Here is a 17609-nt window from a genome sequence, read left to right on the forward strand (position 1 = left end):
TTGGTGGGGAAACCCGACAGGCCAGAGGGAAGGAGTGAAGAAGGAAAAGAGGGAGAAGGAGAGCGTGAGAAAGAGAGCGAGAGAGACAGAAAGATCGAGAGAGAGAGAGAGTCGAGAGACCAAGAGACAAAGATAGAGATCGAGAGAGAAGTAGTAGTAACTTCTTGCTCATTTTCTTTCATTTAATACATTTAACTGAATATAAATCCCACTATAGAGCTTCCTACAATGCTTAGAAAGTCTGTGAGAGTGATGACGATTTTAAAAGTGAATTTAAGGAATTTAAATTACAAAATCCTTTTAGGAGCATAGTGATAAAGCCACCACATGCTGCAGGCTATCATTGCATATGGGCAAGGATTTATGTCCTGGCTGTTCCACTTCTGTTCCAGCTCCATTCTAATGGCCTGGGAAAGTAGCTGAAGATGGCTTAAGTGCTTAGGTTCCTGTTATCCACGTTGGAGACCAGGAGGAAGCTCCTGGCTCTTGACTCCTGGCTTGGCCTGGCTCAGCCCAGGCTGTTGCAGCCATCTAGGGAGTGAACCAGCAAATGGAAGATTGATTGCTTTCTCTGTGTCTCTCTCTCCCCCCACCACCTCTATCTCTATAACTCTGACTTTCAAATAAATAACAGAGAAATCTTCCATATGCTGGTTTACTCCCCAAATGGCCATGATGGCTGGAGCTGGGCCAAGCCGAAGCCACAAGCCTGGAGCTTCTGGGTCTCCCACATGGGTACAGGGGCCCAAGGATTTGGACCAACCTCCACTGCTTTCCCAGGCACACTAGCAGAGAGCTGCATTGGAAGTGAAGCAGCTTGGACTCGAACCAGTGCCCATATGGGATGCTGGGGCTGCATGCGGTGGCTTAACCCACTACACCTTGGTGCTGACCCCTTAAGTTAATCTTTTTTTAAAAAAAAACTTTTAAAAATTAAAACCTGAAATTGTTCAATGTTTTAATTAAATGTCTTAAAATTTACTAGAATGCTCTGTGGTTGTCTCTGGTTAAAGAAGAATTAAGGCCGGCACCACGACTCAATAGGCTAATCCTCCGCCTGCAGCGCCGGCACACCGGGTTCTAGTCCCGGTCGGGGCGCCAGATTCTGTCCCGGTTGCCCCTCTTCCAGGCCAGCTCTCTGCTATGGCCCGGGAAGGCAGTGGAGGATGGCCCAAGTCCTTGGGCCCTGCACCCTCATTGGAGACCAGGAGAAGCACCTGGCTCCTGGCTTCAGATCAGCGCAGTGCCCTGGCCGCAGCAGCCATTGGAGGGTGAACCAATGGCAAAAGGAAGACCTTTCTGTCTCTCTCTCTATCACTGTCCACTCTGCCTGTCAAAAAATAAAAGATAAAAAAAAAAGAATTAATATTAAAATCTTGTGTTGTAGTATGATTCACATAATAACCCATGCCACATATAACTTTCATAAAACTTTAATAAATTGACTAACAACTTTTTTTTTTAAAGATTTATTTATTTGAAAGTCAGTTTCACAGAGAGAGGAGAGGCAGAGAGAGAGAGAGAGAGAGAGAGGTCTTCCATCCGATGGTTCACTCCCCAGATGGCTGCAATGGCCGGAGCTGTGCCGAAGCCAGGAGCAATGAACTTCTTCTGGGTCTCCCATGTGGCTTCAGGGGCCCAAGAACTTGGGCCATCCTCTACTGCTTTCCCAGGCCATAGCAGAGAGCTGGATCAGAAGAAGAGTAGCTGGGACTCGAACCGGTGCCCATATGGGATGCTGGTGCTTCAGGCCATGGCATTAACCCGATGTGCCATGGTGCTGGCCTCAGCTTTTTTTTCTTTTAAGAAGTCACTTTCCCCCATTTGTTATATTGTTAGTTTGATATAGCAACTATTGCAATTTACCTCCAGGTAAGTTTAATGTGTAAGTACTATTGATGTCTTTGGATACCATACTTAATATGGCATCGTGGGGCCAGCAGGATGCCGGTTGTAGTCCTGGCAGCTCCTTTTCCCATCCAGCTCTCTGCTATGGCCTGGGAAGGCAGTAGAGGATGGCCCAAGTCCGTGGACCCTTCTCCCGGGTGGGAGACCCAGAAGAAGCTCCTTGCTCCTGGTTTCGGATCAGCGCAACTCCAGCCATTGCATCCAGTTGGGGAGTGAAACATTGATGGAAGACCTCTCTCTCTCTCTCTGCCTCTTCTCTCTGTGTGTAATTCTGACTCTGAAATAAATAAATAAATCTTTAAAAAAATATGGCATCCTTGTGGAAAAATAATTTAAAATGAAATGATTTTTCTATATTTATACTTTTATTCTTAATCCATGCATTTTTCTCATCTTATTTACAGGGTTTGGGTCTTTTTTCTTTTTCTTTTTCTTTCTTTTTTTTTTTTTTTTTTTTAATTTTAAAGTCAGAGTTACACAAAGAGAGAAAGAGGTCTTCCATCTGCTGGTTCACTCCCCAATTGACCACAATGACTGGAGCTGTGCCGATCCAAAGCCAGGAGTTAGGAGCTTCCTCAGAGTCTCCCACATGGGTGCAGGGAACTTGAGCCATCTTCTACTGCTTTCCCAGGCCACAGCAGAGAGCTGGATCAAAAGTGGAGCAGCTGGAACTTGAACTGGCGCCCTTATGGGATACCAGCATGGCAGGTGGCGGTTTTACCCACTACGCCATAGTGCCAGCCAGGGTTTGGGTCTTAAGAACAATACATTTTATTGAACTTGCAGTTTCCTAGAAAGTATTCACTACAGTGCTCTCCTGAAGAGAAAATCATTTCACAGTCTGAAAGTTCTTTTATTTTTGTCTGTATTAGTCTATACTGTATTAGAAAGTGCTTAATTCCTTTCACCAAAGATGTTGTCTGGAGAATCAAATTTGTGAGAGTTTTACTCCCTCACATTCATAAAAGTTCAGTTAGTAATATGGAAAATCTTATTTCCCACTCTTTAGAATTTTATGTCAAACAGGGTGTTAACAGAAAGGAATTATGACAAAATAAGAAACCCTGAGAAGTGCATTTAGAAACTAAGAAATTTGAATTAAACTGAATGGAGCGGGAAAAGAACATTGATTTACTTGTGGAAAAACAGCAAGATTTTTAAAAAGTTAATGTAAAATAATGTTTTATGGAAAACCCTACCAAGGTAACAGATATCTATTCTTTAGCCCTTTAGATAGTTTAAGTAGCTGTGATGTCAGTTAAGTAGTTGGACACATATCAGATTTAAAATAGAAAAAATAATTTTGTGAGCCTAAATGTAAGAAATTGTAACATTTTATCAGTCATTTAGCTAATGCTGAAGGCTTGTCAAATTTGCAGATCCATGGCATAGTAGATGAAAGGTACCATAGAAAGCGCTACAGGAATGATGGGTAGACATTCTCAAGCAGAAATTTGGTAGGGATAAATGTAAGGTTTGAATTTAGAGTCATCTTGAAGTTAGTAAACATGTTTATTCAAGACCTGTGTACCAGGCTTTAAGCATTTGTGACAGTACAGTAGGAACAAAATTAATATTGAGTAAGGAAGGTAGACATGAAACAAGTTATTTCAAGTGCAGTCTCTTGAGATTCTCTACCTAGATTCACATTCTGGTATTTCCTGTTAGCTGTGTGATATCAAGCTGCTTTACAGCTGTCTCTTATTTCTTCTTCTATAAACTAGTTATTATAATGGTTCCTGTTTCAAATTCTTGTGAAAATAAAATGTGATAATGCAAGTGTATTGGGCTGTTAGAGTTGCTACAGTGTGTATATAGATATATGAAGGGGGATTTATTAGGGTAATTGGTTCACATGATTATGGCAGCTGAGAAGTTCCACAACAGGTTGTTTGCAGGCTGGAGACCATGTGATGATGGCCTCAGAACCAGAGAAGCCAAGAGTGTAACCCTCAGTTTTTAGACTGAAAGTCAATGCCAGCAAGAGGGTGTAAATCCTGGAGTCCAAAGGCCAGCAACTGACACCCACAGGTCTCAGATAGAAAAACCAGTTTACCTTCTACAGTTGATCTTTCCAGACCCCAGGCAGTTGGTAATGCTTGCCCATGATGAGGCAGGGTCTTCCTACGGAGTCCACACAAACTTTTGTGCTCATCTCATTTGGAAACACCTTTATAGACACAGCGCAAATAAGGGCTTTTCCAAGTTCATAGATACTCCTTATTCTAGTCAAATTGATACCATGAAATTAAGCATCATAGCATGTAAAGTGCTGTTGTATCTTGCCTATGGTAAACACTCAATAAGTATCAGCTATTTAATAAAAATACCCATTGGCTCTTACCATCTTTGTTTTATAGAAAAAAACAGTGATTGTGGTTCTTACTTTAATTTGTGAAGCCAAGGAAACATCACTGACACAGCTTGTACCTGATAAAAACTTGAATATTTGGAAACAGGACTACTAAGATATAATACAGAAAATACACAGGGTGCTTACTGTGGGAAGATATATATATATAAGATACTCAGGGCCTTGGGGCCGGTGCTGTGGCATAGCAGGTAAAGCAGCCGCCTGCAGTGCCAGCATCCCATATGGGCGCCTATTCAAGTCCCGGCTGCTCCACTTCCGATCCAGCTCTCTGCTATGGCCTGGGAAAGCAGTGGAATATGGCCTAGGTCCTTGGGCCCCTGCACCCATGTGGGAAACCCGGAAGAAGCTCATGGCTTCAGATTGGCCAGCTCCAACCATTGTGGCCATTTGGGGAGTGAACCAGTGGATGGAAGACTTCTCTCTCTCTCTGCCTCTCCTTCTCTCTGTGTGTAACTTTGACTTTCAAATAAATAAATAAGTCTTTAAAAAAAAAAAAAAAAGATACTCAGGGCCTCAGTTTGTACAATTCCTAGGGGACAGTTTCACAGCATTATGTTGTGAAGGATACTTCTTGCAGTTATGTAGCACTTTTTTTTTTTTTTTTTTTTTTTTTTTTTTTTTTTTGTAGTAGGCCTAAGTTAGAGGAATGACATCTAAGTTAAATTTTGATGATGAAAAGATCAGGGAGTGAGAGAAAAAGATACCTGAAGCAAAAGGGAATTTCATGTACATAGTCATGGGGACCTTAGAGATCACAGTATGTTTGGGAACCTGGAATTTGTTAGCTCTAGCTAGAATGTAGGATGAAGGAGCAGTTATTAAGAAATGAGATTAAGAGGTTGGATCGGTGCTGGCGCTGTGGCACAGAAGGTTAATACCCTGGCCTGAAGTGCCAGCATCCCATGTGGGCGCCGGTTCAAGACCTGGCTGCTCTACTTCCAATCCAGCTCTCTGCTGTGACCTGGGAAGGCAGTAGAGGATGGCCTAAGTCCTTGGGCTCCTGCACTCACGTGGGAGATCTGGAGGAAGCTCCTGGCTCCTGGCTTCAGATCGGTGCAGCTCTGGCCATTGCGGCCAATTGGGGAGTGAACCAGTGGATGGAAGACCCCTCTCAGTCCATAGCAGAGAGCTGGATTGGAAGTGGAGCAGCCAGGACTTGAACCACTGTCCATGTGGCATGACAGCACTGCAGGCAGCGGCTTTACTCGCTATGCCTCAGCACTGGCCTCCAGATTATAAAAGGTAGTTCAGGCAGTACAAAGGAGAAAGATTTGGAGTAGGAACAGATATAGAAGGTGAGAGAAAAATAACTGTAATAGTCTAGGTTAATGCTAGTGTAGATCCAAACTTTATTAAAGGTTAGCAGTGATGAATTAATGTATTTCCCAATAGCTTGAAGCTCATCCCTGGACGTTTAGAAACATGTATGACAACTTGATAGGATCCATGATTTGTAACCTCTGCTGGGCCTTCAGTGTTCTGTAACAAGTCTTAACATTTCTCTTAAGTCATTTTCTTCACTGCTCACACAGCTGTTTCAAACCTCTGTGACTCTCTTCCGAGTTCCTGCGCTATCTCTTCCTCAGTTTCTGTGCATGATTTTATCCAGTGTTTCATAGAGAAAATAAAACCAAGTGATACAGGAACTAGATAACTTCTTGTTTTATCCATAGACAAATTTATCTCAACATACTTAGCTTTCCTCTACTTTTTCGTCTCTAGATTGTCTTCCCTTCCAAGTTTTCCAGGGGCTTTGCTCTTTGTATTATCATTTTCTTTCCTGTTTTTAACTTTTGCCTCTCTGTAGTACCTTTGTCCTTAGCCTGTGATTTTGCACAAGGTTCACCCCTAAATTTATTCTCTAGATTGCCAGCCTAACCTCTCTCTCCACAGCCAAGTCCTTGGAAGAATAGTCTTCAATCATAGTGCTCTTTCATGGCTCATTGATTCTCAATGCTCTGTCCAGTCCTTTCTACATGTACTTTACAGCTCAAACTGCTCTGGCAAATAAATGTGACCAGTAACTTGTTTGTAACTGGCATTAGGCACCATAAACAGTAAACACATTTCATTCCTATGATCTGTGTTGCATGTATCAATAGTTTGTCCCTTTCCATTGTATTCCTCTAATTTAACTTTTTAAAGCTCTTTACCTGTTGGTAGACATTTGAGTTGTTTTCTAGTATTTTGACTTAAAAAAATTGGATTGAACATACATTTAGAAATCTTTGTTTGCAGATGGATGGACTTTCATTTTTCTTAGGTAAATATCTCAGACTGGAATGGTTGGGTCAGATTACATGTTTACATTTATAAGAAACTGCCAAACTGTTTTCCAGAGTTATTGAAATTTTGCATTCCCACCAGGAGGATATGAGAATTCCAGTGGCTCTGTATCCCTGTGAGCATTTGATAATGTCTGTTTCTTCCTCCCCTGTTGTAGCTGTTTTTCAAGTGCTTACTTGCCATCTCTGTGTCCTTTTTGGTAAAGAATCTGTTCAAGTCTTTACCCAATTTTTAATTGGGTTATTTCCTTACTATTAAATGTTGAGCACTCTTCATATATTCTGGATATACATACTCTTTCAGATGTATGATTTGCAGATGTTTTCCTCTACTTTGTAGTTCTTTCTCAAAAATTATCTTAATGGTATCTTTTGCAAAACACATTTAAATTTTGGTGAAGTCTAGTTGATCAGTTTTTTCTTTCACTGGTTACATTTTTGGTGCTATATCTAGGAACTCTTTGCCTGATCTATGTCATGAAGATATGAAGATTTCTCTGTTCTTTTTTTTGTTTGTTTTGACAGATAGAGTTAGACAGTGAGAGAGAGGGAGCCAGAGAGAAATGTCTTCCTTCCGTTGGTTCACCCTCCAAACGGCCACCATGGCCGGAGCTACGCTGATCCGAAGCCAGGAGCCAGGTGCTTCCTCCTGGTCTCCCATGCTGGTGCAGGTGCCCAAGCACTTGGGCCATCCTCCACTGCCTTCCCGGGCCATAGCAGAGAGCTGGACTGGAAGAGGAGCAACAGGGACTAGAACCCAGCACCCATATGGGAAGCCGGCACCACAGGCGGAGGATTAACCAAGTGAGCCACGGTGCCGGCTCCTCTGGTTTTCTTTTAAAAGTAATATAATTTAATGATTTATGTAGAGCTCCTTTAAAAAAAATTGTCACAATACCATTTGTGTAAAAGCCTATCCTTTCTCCTTTATTTTGCTTTTCTTTCTTCTCAGCAAACCAGTTGACCATATTTTTATTTCATTTTCTTCTTTAACCTATTATGCAAGTGTTTATAATTTTCAAAAGTGATTCTTTTTCAAGATACTCTATTGTGATGCAGTTTTGTTTGTGATAAGAATATGTGGCCTATATGATTGATACTATTTTCTTGGAATTTGTTGAGATTTATCCTGTGGAATTAATTATTAAGGTGTTGTAAATTCAGTATCTCTTCATGGTAGGAACCCCAGGTGGTTTCCTGTCATCTTGGCAAGTAGCCCATTAAAATCTAGACTTCTGTCCACCAAGGATCGGCCAGTAACTCCAAGGAGAACTCTGGCTGTAATATTATCTTTGTGAATTTATTGACTTGTTGCTGCCCTCCAAGAATTCTTTCCTTCTCCCTGAGATCAACCATATATTTAAAAATATGAATTGAATACATTTAGGAATATTTGCAACCTTACTTTCCTTTAAAAAACATTTTTAAAAAAAAATTATTTATTTGAAAGAAAAACAGAGAGAGAGAGAGATCTTCCACCTGCTGATTCACTCTGCAGCTGGCCACAATGGCTGGGACAGGGCCAGGGCCAAGCCAGGAGCCTGGAACTCCATCCAGGTCTTCCATGTGGGTGGCAGGGATCCAGATACTTGGGTCATCCTCTGCTGCCTTCACAGGCGCATGAGCAGGGAACGGGATTGGAATTGGAGCAGCCAGGACTTGAACTAGTGCCGATATGGGATGCTGGCATCTCAGGCTACAGCTTAACCTGCTGTGCCACAATGCTGGCCTCCCCTACTTTACTTTTATTCTATAATCATTGTATCTTTGGGAGTTAAACTCTAGCTGTTTTTGAAATGTAAGAATTATATTATAAGGCTAAAGAATAAAGTTCATATTTAGTCCGATCTCCAAGCTCGGAACATCCTTCCCTACTTTCAACCATGGGAAATTTATTTTCATTCATTCAGATGTCCTTCTTTTCTGGGTTCTCCCCCCCTCCCCCCAATTCTGGACAAATTCCTCAAATGCCCACAACAACCAGCACTAGGTCAGACTAAAGCTAGAAGCCCAGAACCCAATCCTGATCTCCTTTTTAGGTGGCAGGGACCCAAGTACTTCAGCCAGCATCTGTTGCCTCCAACGGTACACATTATGAGGAAGCTGGATTGGAAGCAGAGGAGCTAGGACTCAAACCAGGCATTGTGATACAGGATGCAGGTGTCCCAAGCAGTGACTTATCCTCTGCCGTAAATACTTGCTCCAGGATGTAACTTTTAAAGCAATTGAAGAGTATTGAACTTGTTGTTGATAAAATAGTTTTATTTGATGTATGGTAAATTCCTTGATTGGTTCAATGTAAGGAGGAATTAAAGTATGATTGAAGTATATTAACTGTCATACAGTCTACAGAGGGACTGAAGTGTAATTTTGGAGCCAATGAAGATTTAACATCCTAGTTCTAAATCTTAACTAACTTTAAAATTATACACTTTCTGTCTTGAACATCAAGGGGAATTTTTATTTGGGGGTTATTATTTTTAAAAAATAATGAAAAAAGTTTCCTGAATCTTGATTACTTTGTGTGTGGAGGAGGGAGTGGGCAGGGGTCTTTCTGTTGCCTGAATTTTTAAATCCTTCTTTGTTTGGTAAATTACATAATCATTTTATATGCTTGTCTTGCAATAAATAAAAGAGACCTAAGAGCCTTTGGGGATCTACTGGAGAAGCTGATTTTATAAACACATATCCTTTCACATATTTGAAGAGGCACAGATGGAAAAAAAAGAGTTAAGCAGTAGGACAAAAAAGGGAGGTAGGAGGAATACCTGGTAGCAAAAACAGTTTTGTGAGAAAGCCAACTAGCATAGTGGTTGGGATGGCTTTAACGATGAATAGGGCACAGGTCAGAGAAGATGAGATGATACCAGCACCACAGGTTGGGAAATGGACATCAGGCTGGCTCACGGTACTCGGAAGAGCATGTTTCACTAGTCAGCACAGTTCTAATAGCCACTTTCTGTAATTCTTAAAATCACTCGCCGGCGCCTTGGCTCAACAGGCTAATCCTCCGCCTTGTGGCGCCGGCACACCGGGTTCTAGTCCCGGTCGGGGCTCCGGATTCTGTCCTGGTTGCCCCTCTTCCAGGCCAGCTCTCTGCTGTGGCCAGGGAGTGCAGTGGAGGATGGCCCAAGTGTTTGGGCCCTGCACCCCATGGGAGACCAGGAGAAGCACCTGGCTCCTGCCTTCGGAACAGCGCAGTGTGCTGGCTGCAGCACGCTGTCCGCGGCGGCCATTGGAGGGTGAACCAACGGCAAAAGGAAGACCTTTCTCTCTGTCTCTCTCTCTCTCACTGTCCACTCTGCCTGTCAAAAAAAAAAAAAAAAATCACTCAACGTCCCATAGCTTCATGGTGTTTGTTTTACCTTTTTGGTGGTACATGAAATAATAGCACATTTACTGTTGCTGGCAGCTTAATGAAATTGGCCTATTTTTATGATTTTCATAGGGAAAATTGACTGTATTAGCCTGTTAATATCATGTGAAATGGCAGACACAAATTTTTGAACATTCATAAACAAATTCTTAGCATTAAACTGATCCATACAACTGTTGTTATTCCAGTGGAAGCCTCTTCTCTCAAAGGAGATTTATGTGAATTTAGCAACTACTTTTTGTAAAAGATCTGTTACCAAATAGGCTGTGTTTGCAGTTGCCAGAAATTCTGAATCAAGTGCAAGTAATCACTAGGTGAGATGAAACACCTTTCCTTACTTTTCTTATTTAACTCCTGTATTTATATATTAGAGAAGAACAGCTTGTAACAGCAAATTCTTAGCATTGCTTAGACAACATCTCCACACTTTGTGCCTTAAGTTCATCTCTGTTTTATATCTCTTGTGGAATTTTGATAAACCCATTAAGCCCACAGGCTAACTTGTCTTGTTTTACAAAATTGGATATTTAAGTAAAAAATACCTCTACTTAAAACCTGTTCTGGGGCCAGCGGCATGGCTCACTTGGTTAATCCTCCGCCTGCGGCGCTGGCATCCCATATGGGTGCCGGGTTCTAGTCCTGGCTGTTCCTCTTCCAGTCCAGCTCTTTGCTGTGGCCCGGGAGGGCAGTGGAGGGTGGCCCAAGTGCTTGGGTCCCTGCACTGGCATGGGAGACCAGGAGGAAGCACCTGGCTCCTGGCTTCGGATTGGCGTAGCTCCGGCCATAGTGGCCATTTGAGGGGTGAACCAACGGAAGGAAGACCTTTCTCTTTGTCTCTCTAACTCTATCTGTCAAATAAAAAATAAATAAATAAAATAAAATACAAACTTAAAAAAAAAAAAGCTGTTCTTAGGTTTTCCTCTTTGGCTTTGTCTGCTGTAAAGCTCAGAGCAGCCTCCTCAGTTAAGGAATGTGGAATTTTTTAAGCTTATCTTTTACATACAGACTATACTCTAGGATCCTTCAACCCCACTTCATAACTTCCTACTCATTTTTTCCCATTCCCCAGACACTTATTGTCTACCATTCCTATCGCCCTCTTTAAATTTTACACTGCATGCTTTCTTAACCACCTCCCATCTGTTTTAGAATAGAATGGGATATAAATAAAAGCTAACAACAAGCAAAACCTTTTTTTTGTTTTGTTTTGTTTTTTAAGGTCCATCTATTTTTGACAGGCAGAGTTAGAGAGAGAGGGATAGATGCAGAGATCTTCCATCCATTGGTTCATTCCTCAAATGGCCACTATGGCCAGAGCTGAACCAATCCAAGAACTTCCTCCAGGTCTCCCAGTGTGGGTGCCGGGCCCCAAGCACTTGACCCGTCCTCTGCTGCTTTCCCAGGCACATTAGCAGGGAGCTGAATTGGAAGTAGAGCAGGCAGAACTCAAACCAGTGCCCATATGGGATGCTGGCATCACAGGTGGCAGCTTTACCTGCTGGGCCACAACACCGTCCCACAAAGCCTATCTTTTAAAAATGTTTTTGCATCTAGTGAAAACAGCAAATTGAAACTGGTGGAGTGGAAAGTCCAGTTTTGCTTTCCTTTTTTTATACATGTCTTAAATGAGGTGACATGTTTTAAGGAAGAGAATTTTGTTTTGCTGACGTGTTGGTTCTAGCGTTCAGGGGCAAATAAAGATTGTGAGCTTATTCAAGTCATTTCTAATTTTAAAATAATAATAAATTTGGGTGGTTTTCAAAATAAGTCTTGTCCACTCAGGCTGCTGTAGTAAAATATATACCATTGACTGGTACAAACAATAGAAATTTCTTTATCACAGTTCTGGAGGCTAAGACATTGAAGATGAAGGTTGCAGAGAGGTAACTGGATTCATCTCACCATATTTGCTGTCTCCCTGTTGTGGCTGCCTCTGAAGTGACAGAGTAGCATGAAAGATTGAGAATGATATCCAGTCAGAGGTATAAAAAATTATAATAAAATTATGCTAATTCAGTGCCAGGTCATTTTTCTGTTGTTGTTTCCTCTTCTCAGTGTTTTGGTTTTTTTTGAGTACCTAAGTTTCTTTTTCTTTTTTCTCCTTTGTTTTACTCTTCTGTCTCTCATACTAAATATGAGTCTCTTTTTCCTTCCCTTCCTTTCATTGTTATCCCTTAGGCATAAAAGTCATTCCTGAGAATTCATTGTCTTGGAATACTGAAATTATAACTATTTCTAAGTCTATTAGGCATCTGGCACCATCACTTAATCTAAAACATTAATCTAGAGATAAAATTAGGCATCTTGATGAATATGATGCACTGAATGCTTAAACCTTGGCATTAATGCAGAGGGAATTAATAAGAAAATGTTTAGGAACCAAGAAGCTGAAGTTCCTAGCCATTGATGTGTTACAACTCATTCATACTGGGGATTATAAACTAACCCTAGATTTTCATGTTTTTATAACATTAACCTATCAATACGTTACTAATTTTAGATCTGTAAACTTTAAAACAAGATTGATTCTTTTAGGAAACAGATTCACAGAAAGTTCTGCTTCTTTCTTAAGCACATTATAGTTAAAATTTATGAAAGAGAGTTTTTACAAGGTTGTTATTCCTTAAAGTACTCATCTGCTGTTTCAAAACTGAAAAGAGTAAACAAAAAGAAAGTGACACTGAGAGCACTGTTTGTAAACTGTTACCTGGCTGTAGTAACAGGTTCCAGTGCTACGGCATTTCCAAAGGCACATAACTGACTGACTAGTGGCTTTCAGTTTCAGGTCTTGGAGACAAACTGGTAAAAAAAAAGAAAAGAAAAGAAAAAAGGTTGGCATTGAATGAAACTAATTATTAAGGCCTCTATCCATTCAATCAACTAAAATATGAAAGTGTACCATTTTATTATACATTTTTTTTCCCCAGAAAGCATATGTGATTATTTTCAGCTGAATGGGAGTTTAGGTGTTTGCATATTCAATAGAAGGAAACAAAGGTTTAATTATTAAAAGATTTCCTGAAATAACATGCCTTTTTTCAATCATTAAAATAAAAATGAAAGTAAAGTAAAATCTTCTTTGATTATAAGGTAGATGTTATTACCATTTAAAAAACTCAGTAGATTTTTTTTTTATTTTTTATTTATTTATTTTTTTTGAGAAGCAGAGAGACAGGGAAAGAGCATCTGTCTGCTAATTCACACCCCTAATGCCTGCAACAGCCAGGGCTAGGTCAAGCCGAAGCTGGAAGCCAGAAACTCAGTACAGGTCTCTGATAGGAGTGGCACAAACCCAACTACTTCAGCTATGCTCTGCTGCCTCCCAGAGTCTGAATTAGCAGGAAACTGTCATCAAAAGCCGGAACTGGGACTTACTGACCCAAGTACTCCCATGGGGAATGCAAGTATCTTTTTTTAAAAGGTTTATGTATTTGAAAAAGAGAGAAGTATCATCCCTCCACTGATTGACTCCCCAGATGGCCACAACGACAACCAGGACAGGAGTAGACTGAAGCCAAGAGCCTGGAACTCCCCATGTTCTTTCATGTTGGTGGTAGGAGCCCAGGTACTTAGGCTATCATCTGCTGCTTTTCCAGGCACATTAGCAGGGAGCTGCATTGAAAACAGAGCAGCCCAGACTAGAACAAGCACTCTGATAAGGGTTACCAATGTATCACAAATAGCAAGTTAACCTGCTACGCCACTATACTAGCCCACATGTTACTTTAAAAAAAAAAAAAAGAGAGAGAGATTTATTTAATTATTTGAAAGGCAGAGTTACAGAGAGGCAGAGAAGTCTTCCGTCCACTGGTTCACTCCCCAAATGGCCACAATAGCCAGGGCCAGCCCAGGCCAAAGCCAGGATCCAGGAGCTTCCTCTGGGTTTCCCGTGCCAATGCAGGGGCCCAAGGACTTGAGTCATCTTCTACTGCTTTCCCAGGCCATAGCAGAGAACTGGATTGGAAGTGGAGCAGCCAGGTCTTGAACCAGTATCCATATGGCATGCCAGCACTGCAAATGGTGGCTTTACCCACTGCACCATAGCGCCAGCCCCACGTTACTTCTTTAAAAAATTGAAGTTACTTATTTTATGTACAAAGAGCTCTCATGATTTTCCTTAGCACTGATGTCTTAAAAGAAAAGTGACATAGTTCAACTTAAGGAAGCTGATAGCCTTTGTGTGCTGATGGAAACACTGGTGGCATATGTTGAGGCCTTATTTCCAGATCAGACCAGGCTGGTTTGAGCAGCTGCAGTAAGAGGGGGAATCTTGGCTGAATTTTCCTGCGTAGGTCCTGCAGAGCTGCTGCTGACCCATTTGCTTTCAGGAGTGCAATGAGGTCACATGTCGCTTTTTAAAAAAACTTATAACAAATCAAAGTCTGCAAAATCTTCCTCTTGGTAGCAGAATTGAAGCTGGTCCAGGAAACTGTTGGAAGCTTTGGGGGATCATTTAGCGATGACACTTGTAATTTGATTAGTATTGTTATTACATATGCCAGGATTCCTGTAGTGTTCTCATAGTTGGTCTCCTTACTGCCAGTTTCACCCACTTTCTATTTCATTGTACCCACTTGCATGGTTATTGAAAGGTTAAATATGGTATTTCATCATATGTGCCTTTTACAGTGCCAGAATTTATAGCACCTCCCTGCCCCATTCTCTCAATTGTTAATAAAGTTCATCCATCGCCCTACCGTGACATGGAAGGACTCTGAAAACAAGACTTCAGCTTCCCTTCCCAGATTTATTGTGATCTTGCAGATTCTATATACAGGTTAAGCATCTCTAATTCAAAAATTGAAAAATCTGAAGTGCTCCAAAACCAGAAAATTCCTTTTTTTTTCTTTTAAGATTTATTTATTTATTTGAAAGGTGGAGTTACAAAGGCAGAAGCAGAGAGAAGAGAGAGAGGTCTTCCATCTGCTGGTTCACTCCCCAAAACGACCGCAACAGCTGGAGCTGCGCTGATCCAAAGCCAGAGTTTCCTCTGGGTCTCCCTTGTCGGTGCAGGGGCCCAAGGACTTGGGCCATCTTCTACTGTTTTTCCAGGCCATAGCAGAGAACTAGATCGGAAGCAGAGCAGCCGGAACTGGAACTGGCTCCCCTATGGGATGCCGGTAATCAGGCAGCAGCTTTACCCGCTACACCACAGTGTCAGCCCCCAGAAAATTCTTGAGCACTGACATTATACTTAGAAAGTTTCAGATTTTCTGATTAGAGATGCTCAGCCAGTAAAGTGTATTTACATATTCTAAAACCCAAAAATTTTCAAAAGCTAAAATACTTCTGGTTCTAAGCATTTTGGATAAGATACTCATTCTATAGTTACATCTGTTTTTTGTTATTAAAAACAGAACAAAAGCAAAGACAGAGGCTGGCATTGAGGCATAGTGGGAACAGTCACCACTTGGGATGCCAGCATTCCATATAGGTTCCAATTAGTGTCCCAGTTGCTCCACTTCTGATTCAGCTACTTTCTTATACTGGAAAAAGCTGTGGAAGATGGCCCAGGTGTTTGAGCCCCTGCCAACCATGTGGGAGACCCAGATGAAGCGCTTGTCTTTGACCTGGCTCAACCCTGGCAGTTGCTGCCATCTGGGGAATGAACTAGCAGTTGGAAGATCTATCTGTGTCTCTCCTTTTCCCTATGTATCTCTGACTTTCAAATAAATAAATATATCTTTTTAAAAAAACCTGTAACATAAAATTTACCACATTAACTATTTTTAAGTGTACTGTACAGTAGTGTTAAGTATATGCAGATTGTTGTATAACAGATCTGTATAACTTTGTCATCTTGTAAAATGAAACTCTACCAATTAAACAGCTCTTTATTTTCTTTTCCCCCTTAGCACCTGGTAATCAGACTCTACTTTGAGATTCATTTAACTACTTTAAATACGGTATATAAATGGAATTATATTATTATGGTATTTATCCTTTTTTTTTCTTTAAAGATTTATTTATTGATTTGAAAGGCAGAGAGAAAGAGGAGAGACAGAGAAATCTTCCATCCGCTGCTTTACTCCCCGAATGGCCATAATGGCCAGGACTGGGTAAGGCCAAAATCAGGAGCCAGGAACCGGTGCCTATATGGGATGCCAGCACTGCAGGCTGTGACTTAACCCACTGTGCCACAGTGCTGACCCTGGTATTTATCTTTTTGATTGGTTTATTTCACTTAGCCTAATATCTTCAAGGTTTGTCTGTGTGTAGTGTTATGACAGGATTTCCTTCTTTTGTAAGACAGACTGGTATTCCATTGTGTGTATATATATCACATTTTCTTTATCCATTCATCTGTTGATAGACAGATGGCTCTCTTTTTGCAGTAAACAGCTGGGCAGATATCTTTTCAAGATCCTGTTTTTAGGGCCAGCATTGTGGCATCGTAGGCTAAGCCTTTACCTGTGGTTCCGGCATCCCATATGGGCACCAGTTCGAGTCCTGGCTGTTCCACTTCTGTTCCTGCTCCCTGCTAATGCTCCTGGGAAAGCAGCAGAAGATGCTCCAGGTTCTTGGGCCCCTGCACCGACATGGTAGACCCACATGAAGCCTGGCCCAGCCCTGGCTATTGTGGCCATCTGGGGAGTCTTCCATTTTATAAAATAAGTAGAGTTTTTTCAAAACTAAAGACTGCGACCATCTAAAAGAAGTAATCATTTACGTTTAAATTTATCATTAGACCTGAGTAGTAGAAATTGTGATTATTATTGAAACACAGCACAGGGTAAGTTCATGCTGCTAATGAAGTGGAGAACCTCAGTGAGAAGCAGAATGGGACTGGGACTGGTATCAAGTGTAATATTTGTGGGCACTTGTTCAAATTGTTTGCAGTTTCTCATGGATGAGGTTGGTGGATCAGCATAGTGCACAGTCTTGTCAAATATTTTGAAATTTTGTTGAAAACAGTAAACCAAACACCCCAAGTATTAGAACTAGTTACTTCTAGGAGAATTTTAATTGCATGGCTTTTATTCAGGGAACTTAATTGACTTGAAGTATTTATCAGTTTTGCTTTTTAAATGTGGTTGTTTTTTTTATTTGACAGAGAGAGAGAGAGAAAGGTCTTCCTTCCGTTGGTTCACCCACCAAATGGCCACTACGGCTGGAGCGGTGCCGATCCGAAGCCAGGAGCCAGGAGCTTCCTCCTGGTTTCCTATGTGGGTGCAGGCACCCAGGCACTTGGGCCATCCTCCACTGCCCTCCCGGGCCACAGCAGAGAGCAGGACTGGAAGAGGAGCAGCCAGGAGTAGAACCCGGCACCCATATGGGAAGCCGGCGCCGCAGGAGGAGGATTAGCCAAGTGAGCCACGGCGCTGGCCCTAAATGTGGGTTTTAACTAGTGATCATGGTTATTGATTCTGTAAGGCAATGGTGGTAATTACATTTAATCTTAGCCAATAGACTGAGAAATGATGGTAGTGGTAATTATAATATGACAATAAATGAATTTTGGAAATTAGAATGTCCACCCCTCCTGCCCAATAATAGATAAACCAGAAAGAACTGGAGGAGAGTCTTTTCCATTGTGGAGCAAGATTTAATAAAAGCTTACTCTTGGCTTTTTCTAAACAAAAGCCTCAGTTGTTGACTGTTCCATAGGCTGATGATAATATGTACTAGGATAGCAAAGGTTTTATGTTTATTTGAAATTTGTCCC

At 41.3% G+C, this 17609-nt stretch overlaps 1 protein-coding gene and 1 non-coding gene across 4 annotated transcripts in view; both read left to right on the plus strand.

The window, feature by feature from the left end:
- NLK (nemo like kinase) overlaps positions 1 to 17609 on the plus strand; it is a 186601-nt gene that overhangs the window by 26330 nt on the left and 142662 nt on the right. The gene's annotated exons all lie outside the window — the stretch shown is intronic.
- Positions 12628 to 12743, plus strand: LOC133747399 (small nucleolar RNA SNORA54). The gene has a single exon (XR_009864352.1). It is a non-coding gene; the product is annotated as a small nucleolar RNA SNORA54 (small nucleolar RNA).

This window comes from Lepus europaeus, chromosome 18 (assembly GCF_033115175.1).
Source record: "Lepus europaeus isolate LE1 chromosome 18, mLepTim1.pri, whole genome shotgun sequence".
Lineage (NCBI taxonomy): Eukaryota > Metazoa > Chordata > Mammalia > Lagomorpha > Leporidae > Lepus > Lepus europaeus.